This window comes from Anas acuta, chromosome W (genome assembly GCF_963932015.1).
Source record: "Anas acuta chromosome W, bAnaAcu1.1, whole genome shotgun sequence".
NCBI classification, from domain to species: domain Eukaryota; kingdom Metazoa; phylum Chordata; class Aves; order Anseriformes; family Anatidae; genus Anas; species Anas acuta.
In genome coordinates, this window is record NC_089016.1 from 817,973 (window position 1) to 834,668 (window position 16,696).

A 16,696-nucleotide genomic window follows, 5' to 3' on the forward strand; every position below is an offset into this window, starting at 1 on the left:
GTACTTGCACAGAAAAAGTTCATTTTCAACTGGATCAAAAGTATACCGAAACATTAATGCTTTACTCCATTCAAGCACTTTCCAAGAAAATCAGACTCCTGTGCTTGCACACAACTGATTTGGGGATCATCCCTGATTTGACATCAGCGTACACCTTTTGAGAAATGACCCTTTTCTCCACGTGCAGCATGGAAAGATAGCTTCCAACTTCAGACCCTTGTCATATTTTGTTGCGTTAATGACCTGAAGGGCTCAGCACCGAGGCTGAACATCATGCCTGGGAGCCACCACAGTTTGATGGCGCTATCAGCGGGACTCAAAGAGGCTCTCCACGTTGGGAGCGTGCATTTATTAACCAACACAACAAACCACCACGTTGACAGAAGGACGTTAGCCACATAACTCGCATCGCCACGCTCCTAAGGCCAAACACAACTCCTCGCCACCTCGAAGGCTCCCCACCACGGCAGACCCCATGCCTTGGGGCAGCACCAGGGGGACAACCCGGCCGTGCGGCTCAGCCCCCCTCCCCGCACCCTTCACCTTCCCGCTCCCTCCTTTTCCCTTGGGGGCCCAGCGGCTGCCCCAAAGGAGCCCACCCCACACCGTGCAGCCCCACAACGCTACCAGCAAGGGCCCGGGCCCGGGCCCAACCCCCGGCGCAGCCCCGCTCCTGCTCGGGCCCGGGGGAAAGCCCCGAGCCCTCTGCGGCTCCCCCGGGCCCTCCCCACGCACCTCTCCGGCCCCGCACGGCCGCGCTTCCCGGCAGCGCCTCCCAGCCCCGGGCCACCCCCTGTCCGTCCGGGGCAGCGGCCCTGCGCTCCCTCATTGGGCGGCAGCGGAGGATTTCAATTCCAAGCGGCGGAAAGGACCGGAGCCCTGCCGGCAGCCGCGGCCTCCCGACGGCCGGAGCTGGGTGAGCGGGGGCAGCCTCAGCCCGCTGGGGCCTCGCGGCGTGCCCGGGGAGCCGGGCGGTGGGGAAGCATGCGGCACTTGAAGGGCAAGCAGGCGATCAGGCCCAGCCAGCATGGGTTTATGGAAGGCAGGTCCTGCTTGACGAACCTGATCTCCTTCTACGACAAAGTGACGCGCTGGGTGGACGAGGGAAAGGCTGTGGATGTGGTCTACCTTGACTTCAGCAAGGCTTTTGACACCGTCTCCCACAGCATTCTCCTCAAGAAACTGGCTGCTCTTGGCTTGGACTGGCGCACGCTTCGTTGGGTTAGAAACTGGCTGGATAGCCGGGCCCAAAGAGTAGTGGTGAATGGAGCCAAGTCCAGTTGGAGGCCAGTCACTAGTGGCGTCCCCCAGGGCTCGGTGCTGGGGCCGGTCCTCTTTAACATCTTCATCAATGATCTGGATGACGGCATTGAGTGCACCCTCAGTAAGTTTGCAGATGACACCAAGCTAGGTGCGTGTGTCGATCTGCTCGAGGGTAGGAAGGCTCTGCAGGAGGATCTGGATAGGCTGCACCGATGGGCTGAGGTCAACTGTATGAAGTTCAACAAGGCCAAGTGCCGGGTCCTGCACCTGGGGCGCAATAACCCCAAGCAGAACTACAGGCTGGGAGAGGAATGGTTGGAGAGCTGCCAGGCAGAGAAGGACCTGGGAGTGATGGTGGACAGTCGGCTGAATATGAGCCAGCAGTGTGCTCTGGTGGCCAAGAAGGCCAACGGCATCCTGGCTTGTATCAGAAACACTGTGACCAGCAGGGCTAGGGAGGTGATCGTCCCCCTGTACTCGGCTCTGGTGAGGCCGCACCTCGAGTACTGTGTTCAGTTTTGGGCCCCTCGCTACAAGAAGGACATCGAGGTGCTTGAGCGGGTCCAAAGAAGGGCGACGAAGCTGGTGAGGGGCCTGGAGATCAAGTCCTACGAGGAGCGGCTGAAGGAGCTGGGCTTGTTCAGCCTAGAGAAGAGGAGGCTCAGGGGTGACCTTATTGCTCTGTATAAGTACATTAAAGGAGGCTGTAGCGAGGTGGGGGTTGGCCTGTTCTCCCATGTGCCTGGTGACAGGACGAGGGGGAATGGGCTAAAGTTACGCCAGGGGAGTTTTAGGTTAGATGTTAGGAAGAATTTCTTTACTGAAAGGGTTGTGAGGCATTGGAACGGGCTGCCCAGGGAGGTGGTGGAGTCACCATCCCTGGAAGTCTTCAAAAGACGTTTAGATGTAGAGCTTAGGGATATGGTTTAGTGGGGACTGTTAGTTTTAGGTCAGAGGTTGGACTCGATGATCTTGAGGTCTCTTCCAACCTAGAAAATTCTGTGATTCTGTGATTCTGTGAAGCGGGGGGACCCTCGGAGCTCGGGGTGGGTCCCGGGTGCTGGCGGCGATGCCGGCTCGTAATGCCGGGTATAGGGTCCAGGGCTTGTCCTGCGGGCTTTTTGGGGTTCTTAGGGTGGCTGCTGGCTCCCAGTGACTTGTATTGTTCCTCAGAAGCATCTCCCGCTGAGGAGAGTGAGGGGGTAGCAACCCCTTCTCGAGAGATTGTTATGCCTGCCCTAGGCTGATTTGGACCTATCCAACAGTTTTGTTTGCGATGGCTCCTGCTTTTTGCTCATGTCAAAGTAAAATGGGGTAAAATAAAGCAACTTCACTCCCCTGGAGGGGGCCTGCAAGAAAGAGAAGGAGGGACTGTTCATCAAGGAGTGTAATGATAAGACAAGGGAGAATAGGTTAAAAGTTAACTAACTGATCACTTTCATAACTTAAACAAAGCTTGCAGCTTTACGTTAGATGTTGGGAAGAAACTGTTTGCTTAGACAATGCTGAGGTGCTGGCACAGGTTGCCCAGAGAAGCCATGGATGCCCCATCCCTGGAGGTGTTCAAGGCCAGGCTGCATGGGGCCCTGGGCAACCTGATCTGGTGGAAGGCATCCCTGCCCATGGCTTTCCACGGTTGGAAACTGATGGGCTTTAACTGATGGCACTTCCAACCCAAACCATACTGTGATTCGAACTCTTCCCCTGCAAACATCTTGGTAAGTAAGTTGTTGCTTTGTCTTGCTTGCTGCAAGATGTCTGTTTTCCCCACCCCTCTCCTGTTCCTGATCATACTAATTACCAATAAATAAATAAGTGCAGTGGCCTACACGTTAACAAGATGAACTAAGGGGAAAGGTTGGGTTTGTGTTCTGAAAGTAAAAGACGGGGGTCTTGATTGTGTACTGTATGCAGCGATAGGGAATTGTGTTTCAGAAATTAATGGGTTTAGAGAAGGCAGTTTAAGAGTCTCAGGTACTTTGGGCTTAGTAAATGCAAGAAGGTGAAAGACCAAAGCACGAAATAGTCAAATTCAAAACTGATGTTGAAGCTCGTTTCCAAAGGAAATAGGGAGAATGATGACTTAGGGAAGGAAAGGAAAAAAGGCTTTGTGCATAGGTAACAACAACAACAACAAATCAGATGTTTTTATTAATAACTAGGAAACAATAGTGAATGTCATCTTTCCAGTTTTAAACTGGACAAGCAGTGAAAGCAGGTAGTACTGAAGATACACTTTAGGGTATTCAGATTGGGTCCTTGCTGAGACAAAAGAGTGTCCTTTGTAATAACTTTCATTCTTTCAAGTTAGTAAAATATACAAGGAGAATAAGGGGTCTTTGTGAAGACATCATGCATAAGCACTTTCTACCCTGCCTTTTCATTGTTGCTTCGTCATTAGTGAGGTGAGTCTTAATGCGCTATGTGTTTAATGGAAAGAACTTATTCTCTGGACTTGATGTTAAAAAAAAAAAAAAAGAAAACAGCAGATATGTAGCTTAATGGAAGGTGAAAACATGCGTGGGCCTCTCTTATTTATTTTTCACATTTATTTTTCTTAATTTTGTGTTCTACTCTAGACAATGGTTGATTTCTAGCAAAAGATTTCAAACTTGATCAAACATTTCGGAAGACAATGGCACTTATTTTCAAACTCAGAAAGAACTACTGTATGTGGAACAGATTGCATGCTGATGGTGTTACAACTGTCAATGGCTGAAGTCAATAAACAGGTCAGCATTCTTTCAGAACATTCTTGGTACTGTGCCAAAAATCTCAAGTTTCTCAGACAGGGTCTTCCGTGAAGCTATTTTATTCGCAGTTGCGGTGGTGCGTGTCCTTCAAGCAGGAGCTCACGGTAAAAGTTTATCATAACCTTATATTCCCTATTACTCGACACCTGATTTCTCCCGTTCCCTCATTGGCTGAGTGCTACAGGTTCACACACTGTTCCATGCACTTCCACACCATCTATGTACAATTTTATTTGAGCAACTGTTAATTTCTCCTTTTCCTTTTTCCTTCTTTTGTGACTAGAGGGCCTGTGATTTTTGTTTTTACAGATTTTGTACTGCTCATCCTGGTTTTCTTAGCTATCTGCATTATTTTGGGACAGCGGGACCTTCCCTTTATCTGCTTAACATACTCCCCACAGCTGTGTTACTGTCATGCCTGCACAATCACTTCTGAATATTCAAGGTTAGTGGATTTTCCACTGCAAAAACTTGCATGCAAAAACACAACTTTGTTTCTCACGGTATTTAGTGCATCTTAAACCGGGTTCACTTACTGGACTTTTTGTTTGGGCACCTATTTGAAACAAGCATTTTGGTCAATTCAGTGTTTCATCTGAATGTTTGATGCCATGAGATGCTCTAGAAGTAATGATTAAGCACTTTGTCACATTAGGGCTTAGAAAAAGAACACCAAGACAGATGAGAGGATAGAAGTGTTTTAAGTATGTATGTGAGTCTTCAGCTTTAAATACTAGTGTATTTTGTTTGCTTGTGCAACTTCAGTGTATTTCTGCTGAGGGTTTCTCATTCTCTGTAGAGCAGAGTGAGGTAAGTAGCATTTGGGATGTTCTTATCCCATCAAGGCAATTCATTTGGTCCACTGCTCAGCTCAAGGTTCTCCTTTTATCTTTTTGCTAAGGGCTCTGGAAATGCTTTGGAATGATATGAGAAGAATGAGTGTAAGATGGATTGGGTATAGGCTGCACAAGTTGCTTGCAACATTGCATTCTTGGCTGCTGTTTTTCCTAAGGCTCCTCAGTTGAAGTCCTATGCATCTGAGCTGTGAGTGTACCCAGTACTTCTAGGAAGTGTACAGTGTTCCTTGCATGTGATACGTCAAGGGATGAAGAAGAGATTGCTCCCTACCCAGCTGAACAGCATGTCTTGTCACAGCTCTTTGGAAAACTACAGAAACATTTAAGTCTCATACTTGTAGACTTGAATTTCACTAAGTATAATGGGAGCAAACAGCCTGAGAAAAGTTAACTGAATAGTTGTGATGAAAGGGGAAAAATGTGTAATTTGACTTCCTCTGAATGTATCTTCTGTTGTAGCTAAAATGCATAAAGCCGTTGGTGGCATATAGTGTGTAGTGAAAGTTACTAATCAATCTAGGTAAAAGCAAAAAAAACGTAGGTAAACTTTCAAGAAGAGCCACCTTTCTTGAGGTTTGAAACAGAAGTAAATTTTCAAGGTGAAGTTCAATTGAGAGTAATTGTCTTGTTGATTATGTTTGTACCTGTGGACCTCCCTTTATTAAAGCAGGGCCGCCTAGAAACTGTTCCTAGCATTGGTCCAGACAGCTTTTGAGTCTCAAGGAGGGAGAATTCTCCCTCCCAGGGAGTGAGATTTCATAGCCTTTATAGGCAAGCTGTGCCAGAGCTCAGTGACCCTCACAGACTTTCCTGATGATCAGATGGACCCTCCTGTGTTTGTGCCTGTTATATCTTCTCATGTCAGTGGGGCACTACTGCAAGGAGCCTGGCTCCCTTCCTTGCACCCTCTGTTCAGCTCTTTGTACTCATTGACACATTCCCTGCTGAGCCTTCTCTTCTCAGGGCTGAACAGCCCTGGCTCTCTCAGCCCCTCTTCAGAGGAGGGGTGCTTTGATCATCTTTGTGGCTCATCACTGGGGTCTCTTCAGTATGTCAGTGTGCCTCTTGTACTGAGGACTACCCTCTAAAACATTGTGCAGTCCCAAACCATTAGCTGTGCAAGTTATACTGGCTTTTCTAAGCCTGGGATCTTGGCCTGAAAGTTCATTGCCTTTGCTTCTGCCAGACTTCAATGTCACAGCTATCAGATGCTTATGTCTCTAGATTTGCTCTTACACGGATGGGTTTCTAAATCTGCATGCAGCCCTATCAACATTTCCTGGAATAGGAAACCCATTTGAAGTGTTGCTTTATATTGCATAATGTGCTTTATAGGCCACAGTTTGGGAGCCTCCCTCTTAGAAGAGAGCACATGCAAGCACTAAAAGCTCAGTGGGGGGTTGGAGACTGCCAGATTGCAGAATCTCACAAATCAGGAAGAGTGCCGGACAGGAATACTGCAATCTAGGAGTATGCCTGAAAAACTAGAATTAGAGACAACACCGCGATGGTGGTTAAACACAGCAACCTTGAAAGCACATGTTTGAAAAGTGGTTAATGACCATTAATTTAGGGAAGGTAGGAGAGACCATAGTATTGCTGGAATATGCATCATGTTTGTGTGTTTTTTGTTTTTTGTTTTTTTTTAACAACTCTATGGCAAAATAGAAATGGCTTTGCTATGTAGTTAGCCCTAGAAAGTTCACAATACCTAGGCAATACTAAAAAGGTGTATTTAGGCATGAAATGTTGCTACTGGATTTCAAACATGCTAAAATAGGAGTCCAAGGAGATTTAATGTGCTACATTATCAAGAAGCACAGGAAGTGAAGATGCTTTATAACATGTTTTTTCTATGCCCATGAAACACAATATTTGCAATGTCTATCATGGAATGAAAGTCCAGAACTTTTTGAACTTCCTTTAGACATTAGTTAGCTGGCATATGCTTGTTGGAAACCATCACGCACTTATTTTTTCATTTAACATCGGACTTGCGACAATTGACTGTGTAAGTAATAGAATACACTGCCACAGTGAGCACCTGATCGTGAAATTTAATACCTGGAGTGCAATTTTACTTATATTAGTGCTGCAAAAATATTTTCAACTTTGCTAATCTCTGCATGTCCTTTGTCTTGCAAGGAATGGCTTTGGTTTACTAAATACTATATTGAAGTTCTACTTTGTTTTGAAACAAATTCTTCCACAAGTACCAAGCTAAAATGAGACTCTTTTTTTTCTCTGACCAACTGCTAATCTCTTTGAGTTGTGCTTATAATATTATATATTTAATTTTTGAAGGGGCTGAAGTGGAAAGAGTTCGTATCATAGAATGGTTTGTGTTGGAAGAGACCTTAAAGGCCATTTATTTCCAACTTCCCCTGGCAGCAGGCAGGGATACCTCCCACCAGCCCAGTTGTCCAAAGCCCCATCCAACCCAGCCTGGAACATTTCCAGGGATGGGGCATCCACAGCTTCTCTGGACAGCCTGTTCCAGTGCCTCACCACCCTCACAGCAAAGAATGTCTTCCTAAGGTCTAATCTAAATCGACCCTCTTTTGGTGTAAAGCCATTCCCCCTTGTCTTATCCCTACATTGTCTGATAGAGTCCCTCCCCAGCTTTGCTGTAGGACCCCTTAAGGTCTCTGGAGCCTTCTCTTCTGAACAGTCTCAACTCCCACACCCTGTCTTTGTAGATGAGGTGCTCCAACCCCTTGATTGTCTTTGTGGCCTTCCTCTGGACTCATTGTAATAGGTCTATGCCCTTCTTTTGATTGGGGGGGGGGGGAGGGGGGGGGGTGCAGAAGAGTAGCAGAAGCCTTTGCTATGTATTTTAACTTACAGTCAGGTTCTGACTGTAATTCTTTGTGAATGTAGTTTTGCTTAAAGGGATTGAACTTATTTTATGGCTTTCTCATTATTGCAGTCTTTAACCACTGACAATACTCATCTCCTTTAAATAAGAGATCGTCTAAGTAGTGTTATATACTGTACCCAAGTGCAGCATTTCCTAAACTCTCCCGTCTTCTTGCTGACAATGAAGGTTGTAGGCTGCAATCTAGTTAAGACCTCATTCAGTTTTACTCAAATAAGAGGGATGTGTCACTTACTCTTTTTGATTTAGAACTGTGAATTCCATCCTTATTTGTTCCTGCCTTCTGTGACTTTTACCTTTTTGCTTTTCGCTTGTGCCCTGCTGTTGTTCTTGTAAACCCCGACTATGGCACCTTTGCTAACAACTTTGGTCCTTAAGTTTTCCACTTATTTACAAGATTGTATGCAGTCCATAATCCCATGTTTAGTCTTTTATTTTTAGTCTCTTCGGTTCTTCCGTGTAAAGACTTAATAAAAAGCATTTTCTATATTTTCCCTTTTGGTTTCTGCATAATAAAACTGCAAGCTATTGCTTTACAGTCAAGCGTTTGCACATCTCAGAAGTGCTTAGGGATCATTATTGGACGCACCCCTATTTATAAATGCATTTATAGCAGATGACCTTATTTTGATGTAAATCCTTTGGGGGGAGGGGAGGGGGAAAGTAACTGATAGATAAATCAAATGTGATTTTAGTCCTTCCTCTTGATGTATTTTCTGTTTCTGTCTATCAAAGGTCAACGGAGTGCACTTCTCTCGAGAGTAGAAAAAGGAAAGGGACTGCAGCTGTGAAACCAGCCTCTTACATTACTTGGATACATTACATTACTTGGATACAAAAAATAAAATAAATTTTATTTTTTGCCTAGAATAGGGAAAGATTCTTCAGTTGCTGAAAACATGCTGGTAGTTATTGTGCTACCCACATTATGTCATTTTTTTGCCTACTTTATTTGCACTTTAACTCTATTAATTGCTAGTAAATCTTCTAATTGACTGTCAAGTTATAGTTCTCTTTCATTTGGGGGGGGGGGAAAGGACTAAAGGGAAGGAGGCAGATGGGTGCATGGGAATGTAATCTAATCATTCTGTAAGGGAGTGTGGGCCCAAAGCTGGGTGTAAGATAGTGTCATATGGTTGATGTTATTTATGATACTAGTAAGGGATATATGGATATAATTAGGTGTGTGTTGCTTTAATGCATTTGTTAGATCTGTGTAGCAGTGCTATCAACATTATAGTAAAGTATTAACGTGGGAGGGGGGAAAAATGTTCATTTTGGTTGGGAGATGGTGTATGTTTTCCCAGATCACTACTTGAACCATGTTAATATTATTTACTGCTTTTGGAAGGTAAATGTCTGCTGTGATGAACGCTATTTCTGCAAATAATTAACTGTATTTATGCAGTAGTCCTGTGAAAATCAATTTATTTTCTTATGAGTAAAGTTCAAAATATATGCCTGGCATTTTAAAGATCAGGATAAAGGACTTTATTTCAAAAAGTTAGCTCTAAGACCAAAGCACCGGAATAACTTCAATTATAAGTACTACTTTGTTCGTTACAAATGCAAATATTTACTTTATAATTTTGTTCTGTAAGATATATATATATGTATCTTGTTTTAAAGTAACTTTTAAAGCTATGCTGAACATAAAACATTGTTTGTTTGTTTGTTTTTTCTGTCCTATTAGCACCATGGAGATTTCACGGTATTACTTAATGATGTGATGGAAACTTGGAAATATTTGTTACATGACAAACTAGGATTATCACATGAAAACATGGAAAAGCCAGAAAATTATGCTGGCGTTAAAAAAGCCTATGATACCTGTTGGGAATTGGCAATTGGCATACAGGGCGTGGACGTGAGTCCGTGGAACAATTGTTCGATCTGAGCTTGCCTTAAGCAACCAGGAGTAGGCCTTAGAAAATCTCATGGCCTGCTGTAGCTGAGCAAACCAAGCTACCAGGGCAACTATGAGAAGTTCCCGTGACAGTGTTCCCACATCGCCCAATTGAGGAATTCAGAAAAATATTGTTACCAGTAGCTGGCTTCAAGGACAAGGTCTATGTGACTGCTAATCACAAGGGGGTTGTTTTCTTGCAGGTGGGGTTGTTTTCTTGTAGTTGTTTGTCCGAGTGCTTTTGACCAATAATCTTGTGTGAGACACTATCCGCCCCTGTTAAGTTCACTATAAAAGCGAGGCTATTCGGGCAATAAATGGGAGCAGCATGATCTGACTCTACTGGTGTCTGTCGTGCTTTCGGCCGTGCATCCTCTAACAGATACCTTCTTAGCAAGCAGCAATATGTTAGATATCATAGATACATGTCAGAAGTGCTATGCTCTTGCACTTGTATCTGAAGAGGAAAGCATAGCCCCTGTAAGTATTTTGTTTGTTTGATCTCTGTTTTACCATATTTCTGATTCCAGTTATGGATTTACAGTGCATCTAAAATATATACGGAAGTCTTGAATTAGTCACAAATGACTTTCCTTTTCTCTGGAGGAACAGATGACTTTAAATTATTAAATCTTTAAGAGATCTTAGATCCATTCAAAAATTGCATATTTCTGCTGTCTTGCTGGATGGGTAGATCACAGCTCCACTGAGTATCTTGTTCTTTCTCACAAACAGAACTGAAAACTGAATTGTAGAGACTTGATGTAGATGGATCAAAGCTTAGTGATTAATGTGTCATGGAGTTTTGGATATATGTTGATAGGCAGTCCAAATAGTTTTGGTTTTCATTTTGAAAAATACCTCGCTCTTAATGGCAAAAAAAGATCTCCATATTCTTCATGTATCTTCATGTTAGATTTTTCCAGAGACCGCAAGAGGTTCCACTTCAGCTACTCAGTCAAGCATCTGTTGCAGTTTCTTGTGCTTCAGATGTTATAACGCTACACATGAGGCCATGCTCCAGGCTAGAGAAGTTGTAGTACATATTGCAGTCTGACTATGGAAATAACAAAAATTTGGTTGTATATTTTGATCTGGTAACAAAGATCAGAATAAGATGGATGCAGTTGGAAGGGACCTGCAAAAATTGAGTCCAAATGTCCTACTGTGAGTCTGTTTTCCTCACAGTTAGGCAATCTGTCTAGAAGGACCATGAAGGACAAAATCAAAAACCATGTGAAAATCCAGGAAAACTACATCCACTGCTTTCCCTTCCTCTACTAAGAGTGTGATCTTATCATAAAAGGATATCAAATTAGTGAGATGGACTTTCCTGAACCCGTGTTGCTGGGTCTGATGGTTGTGTATTAGTAGCAATTAAAGGAAGTTTAAAATACAAGCATGCCACATGATTGTATTTGATTCTGTGCTCTCTAGAGCATGGGAAGATTAAAAGACAAAGGAAACTTATAATGAAAAAATAGTAAACATTGGAATTAGCTGCACCTATTTCTAGCTTGTAACAAAAATTACAGAGAGGAGTTATCTGTCTGCTTGCAGGAAGGTAACATGCATTATTAGAGGAAAAATTAGTCAGTAAAGGACAGGATATTTCAATTGCTTGGAGTAACTCTTCCTCCTGAGTTGGGAATAAAGCTGTGTCCATGAAAAAGTAGTCAAATACTGGAACAGGTTGCCCGGAGAAGATGTGGAATCTTGCCTTTAGAGATATTAACTTTGGCTTGGGGTAAGGGATATGTCTTGTAGGGATAAGACATCACTGAGCAACTTGGTCTAACTTGTCTTGCTTCAAGCAAGTAACTGGACTAGGTGATCTCAAAAGATCCCTTCTAACCTAAATTGTTGTATGAGTCTGACAGGTATGCTTGTAACAAACTTGCCTACTTAAGTTTAGAGAATCTGCACTCAAACAGTTCTACAAAAGACATAAAGGAGGACTAAAATTCAGGAAGATGCAATTGCTTTTCTTTTATTTTTTTGCTACTTCCATGGGGAAGGTAGAAAACTTTGGAGGATTAATGAGTTCTTTATAATTATGGCATAGTGCTAACTTTTTTTTTTAAAAAAAAAAAAAAACAAACAAAAAACACTACACGAGGCCATTATTTAAAAAAAAAAAAAAAAAGGCAGCTGCTTTTAGGGCAGTAACTGTAAAGTTTGTCCTGAGTTAATTTGAGTCTTGCATGTCATTTCTCTCTTAGAACAGTTGTATTTCTAAAGACTAAAGAAAAAGTAGCTTTTGGTGTTCAAAACATTAGCAAGCTGGAGAAAATCGTAGCTTTACTTGGTGTTAGTACTACTTTTGTGTTTCAGTCATCTTTGTATTTAAATTTATTCACTTCTTTTTATTAAAGGTTCAACTGCCAGAATTTATTACTGGCATAATGAATGTACCAGAAAATAGAGGCTGTCTGCCTTCACAGGACCAGAGCAATGCGAAGGTAAAAAAAAAAAAAAAAATATATATATATATATATATATATACATATATATATGTATATAAATATAATAAATTCTTTTTCAATGCTTTTTAGATATGGAAAATTTAATGGAAGATGAAATACAGGTTTCCTTTTCCAGTTATTTTTATTAAGATATTGTTTTTTTAAAGTATATTCAAGCTCTGTATCTCTTTGGTATGAGCGTGTGCATGGGGCAAGTGCACAAATTTATTCCCTGGGAGACAGTCCTTTTATGGCAGGGACTTGACGTAGATTTAATCTGCCTTTAAACAGTAGGGAATACATATTTTTTGCAAGTATATTATCATTCAAATATTGTCTTGACTGAGAGTCAAAGAATTTGCCTGATGCTGCAAAGTGAAATGGTAAGAGAGAAATTTAGGTTTAACTTTTCAACTTAAGTAACGCTTATTTACTTTCAGAAGAAATCTGAGCACCAACTGTAGTGGTAGCTGTAGAAATGCAGACAATGCCGATCTGTTGCAGTAGACAACTGAGGACTTTGTGGGGATACTGGATTCAACCACAACCACCTAAACAGTATCAGTCTAACAGTGTTTGAAATGGTGAAGCTTAAGTCATTTCCAAGCTTGCTTTCCTCCTTGAGTGTCAGTTTCAGTACAATATTTGGGTACAACTCAACATAGTTCCCAACAAGTGAGCAAGCATCTTCCCAGCAATCTGACATCAGGATAAGAGTGTTTCAGTAAAAAGCACTTGGGTGCTTTTCTCTTTGTTACTGACTTTATGCCCTAGATAGCACTTCTACCAATAGGTTCACTTGGTGCTCTGATTGTGACATGTATGATAAAAATATTCTTGGCCCCTTCTTTTTGACTGCTTACATTTGTCATATTTCCTGTTGAATAAGAAGAAATTCCACAGCTACCAAAGCTTTATATCTTTCCTTTTCTTAATGGTCTTTTCTTGTCTTTGCTTTCTTTGCTTATGACAAAACTATCAATTCTTAAATTCTGAGAATTTTGTTCTTATAGGATCCTGAACTGCAATATAAGTAATTCTAATTTTATATTTTTGGATATAAGGGCAGAGCTGCATTGTAATTTAATATAAACCTGAAAACTTTAATCAGTGGGACTTCTGTTATTGAAATCCCAGGGAACCAACAGGGAAAAATTAGTGGATCCGAGCTGGAGCTGGTGAGGTGTTGAAAGTCTTTAGCTTATTTGAAGTTAATGTAAAATCATCGTGTTTTAATGGTGTTACTATTTTGGCTTGGGATGTAAAAGGGATATTTGTGGAGAGATTGCTAAATCTTATTTTTGTGAGGCGAGAATAAATTAAATACCGCCCCCCCCCTCAATCAGCACCCCCTTAATTACCCTCTCCCCAACCAATTACCCTCCCAGGCAGTTGTGTAATGCCGCAGAGGGGGGGATCGAGGCGTGCGGGGCTTTTCCTGCAGCGAGGCCGCTTGAGGCAGCTGAGAAAGCCGCCAGGGCCCGGCTGCCACCGAATGACACAGAATGTGTCATTATTTCATTTAACAAGACTTTAAAGTCTTGTTAAATGAAATAATACCACGCTTTGGGATTCTAGTAGCAATGTCTTCTGACAGAGTTTCACATTTTTGTGCGCAAGTGGTACAACACATAAGTAAGATTCTAAAGATAGATTGGCAACTGCATACTCCTTATAGACCACAGGCAAGTGGACGGGTAGAAAAAACGAAACGTTTAATTAAGCAACAAATAGCTGAAATCGGACAAGAATCTAATTTGTCATGACCTCAATCCCTCCCTTTAGCATTACTTAGAATTTGGGTTAAACCTAGAATAAAAGGGAATTTGAGTCTCTTTGAAATCTTGTATGGAAGGCCGTATCCATTTCTATTTAGTGGAGAGGACCGAAAGCAGTTAGGATGAGAATATTTATATGCATATATAACTGAACTTCAGAAATAATTAAATAAAGTACATAAATTTGTTTTTGGGACCAGGGCTAGAGGGATGGATCAACCAATCCACCCCTTTAAGCTCAGGGATTATATATATATAAAGACTTTTTCAGGACAACCCCTAGAGGAAGAATGGAAGGAAAGTGGACGGACCGTACCAGGTATTACTGACAACACACACCGCCATTAAGATTAAGGAGCAAGCAGCTTGGATCCACAATTCAAGGGTGAAGAAGGCCCTGGTAAGGATATGGACCACCACTCCACTTGAACCAACAAGATTATGGTTTTCCAGATCCTAATGATTGCAGGGGTGTGGTTCTCAGATTCGGGGTGGGCAGCTTGGGACGAGAACTTATACCTGACCCTAATACAAACTGTATCTCAAGTGATTAATAAGACAAACTGTTGGGTATGTACCCATCTGCCAGAGCATGGGAATAAGAGTGTATCATTAATCAGGATTCCCTTGCCTGCCAACTTATCTTGGACTAAGTTGTGGGAAAACACATCTTGGGGTCGAAAATATGAAGGAGTTTTGGAACTAGAAGTGAGTAGCTTCGTGCCCTTGGAATCTTACTATGTATGTGAACAAAGGTGTAACCCGCCTAAGGGTATGGGAAAACAGGATTGTATAAATACGGGTACTACTTATGTGGGAAATCAGACATCTTGTAATCGAACAATTGATATTAGTACGACTAGCGGCTGGGCAAGTTCAACCAGCTGGCCGGTTCCAGAAGGAAAAGGGTGGTATGGGCTACGCAATGATACAGCCCGTAAGGTCTTGCCCGAGAATTGGAAGGGAACTTGCACTCTTGGAGCAGTAGTCCCCAGTTTGACCATACATGATGTAGCGCCTCGAGGTTATTTGAGAAATCATATCCGGAGAATCAGACGAAAAATTAACAATCCCTTGATAGAGAGACACACCGCTTTTCATAGTTTTGTTCGATGGTTTATCCCATGGTTAGGAGTGAGTGAATTGGAAAAGGCGAGACTTAATATTTCTGCAATTACAGAGAAGTTAGAAAACAAAACTCTGGATGCTATAAAGGCTCAACAAGAAGAGATACCTAGTTTATCACAGGTAGTATTACAAAATGGGATGGCCCTATTGGTTGCTCAAGGGGGAGTCTGTACACTCATAAACACAAGTTGTTGTATGTATGTAGATCAGAGTGGAAGGATCTCTACCGCCCTGCAAGAAATATGGAAGCAGACAAGCATCCTACATGAGATCACTAAAGATTATCTTTCGTATTTAGTTTAGTTTTAGTGAAACATGGAATAAGTTAACCTCCTGGTTGCCCAATCTCTAATGGTTGAAACGACTTTTCATTGCTCTAATCGCATTAGTAGTGTTAGGAATATTTGTGTTAGGAATATGTTGTTTAGATGCCTGCTTTGTTGTGTTACCGCAAATAATAGAGGTATCTGATGCAAAAGAATTTGCATGGGAAAAGAAACGGGGGGAATGATTAAGGAGGCATTGGGGAGGCAAGGATAATCCCCAGACATGGACTGTGTATCTCGAAACAAGACACTGGAACTCATGATAAGGAAGCGGCTGATGGACAGAGAAACAAATGGAAGGACTAAATCTCAAAACTGGACACTGGAATTCATTATAAAGATGCAACAAACGGAAGAATTGGCAACAACCAGCTCTCGCAATTAAGAAACGTGCCAACTCGGCAGATTCCTGACCACAGGTGAAATGTACACTGTGAGGAAGACTCGGGGTCTTCCTCCCAAAGACCCCTGCCCACGTCCCAAAGACCCCTGCCCACACTTCTTGGGAGGCTCTACACAGGCGCAAGGTGCCAAAAGGCTAATTAGCATGAAAAGCGAGGGAAGGCGGGGATAGGTAAGGAATATGTATAGGCGCTTGTAGAATATTGATAGATTGATTGTATAAATTCAAGACTGCTTTCCGCTTTGGGTATGCACGATAGGTGGAGAGATCCCCCGTGCATCCAGTGCTGCACTAAAGAATATACCATTTAAAGGAATTTCGGCTTCAATCTTTGAATGAATCAGTCAAGATTGATTTCGGGAAAATCCAGCCTTTTCACCTCAAAAGGTCCCTTGGAGGTCAGAAAACCTTCGACTGTGCCCGGCGGAGTTTAAATGATTTAGGGGCACACTTTCATGAGGCACTGCTCCAAATTACGTGGAGAGATCTTTCCAACCTTCAAGAATTTAGAATTCCAGGCTCAAAAAACTTGTTTTTTTTAACATCCAAACACCACTTTTTTAAATCCAAGCCTCCCTTTCCAGGACCCCAGAACCTCACTGCATGCTTAAACCCTCCTTTTTCACACCAAATCCCATTTCCCAGTGCGAGGGGACTCAGTTTTTAGGGTCAGCGGCCTCATTTGTAGGTTTCAAAACCTTTTCTTTCAATTCTAAGCCCATTTCTGAGGGCTCAAGGCCGAGCCTGGGGGAAAACCTGAGGGGGGGGGGAAGGGGGGATTTTGCTGCCTTGGGGGATTTGGGGGAGATTTAGAGGTTTTCAGGTGTTCTGGGAGGCTGACGAGGGTGTGAGGTGGTGGGGCTGTGTCTGGGCCCCCATTTTAGGGTCTCCCGGCCGGGTGGGTGCCGTCATTGGGGTCCCTTTGTGAGCAGGGAGTCC

At 42.8% G+C, this 16,696-nt stretch overlaps 1 long non-coding RNA gene and 1 pseudogene across 2 annotated transcripts; both read left to right on the forward strand.

Annotated features, from left to right (window-relative positions):
- Positions 1 to 637: 637 nt before the first annotated feature.
- Positions 638 to 16,073, forward strand: LOC137847283 (uncharacterized). 2 transcript variants are annotated; one of them, XR_011090915.1, is made up of 3 exons: positions 638 to 916; positions 12,033 to 12,119; positions 14,162 to 16,073. It is a non-coding gene; the product is annotated as an uncharacterized lncRNA (long non-coding RNA). The 2 variants fall into 2 exon arrangements; XR_011090916.1 differs by having other exon boundaries at positions 14,172 to 16,073.
- LOC137847322 (PCNA-interacting partner-like) lies at positions 3,846 to 10,787 on the forward strand (annotated as a pseudogene).
- Positions 16,074 to 16,696: the final 623 nt, after the last annotated feature.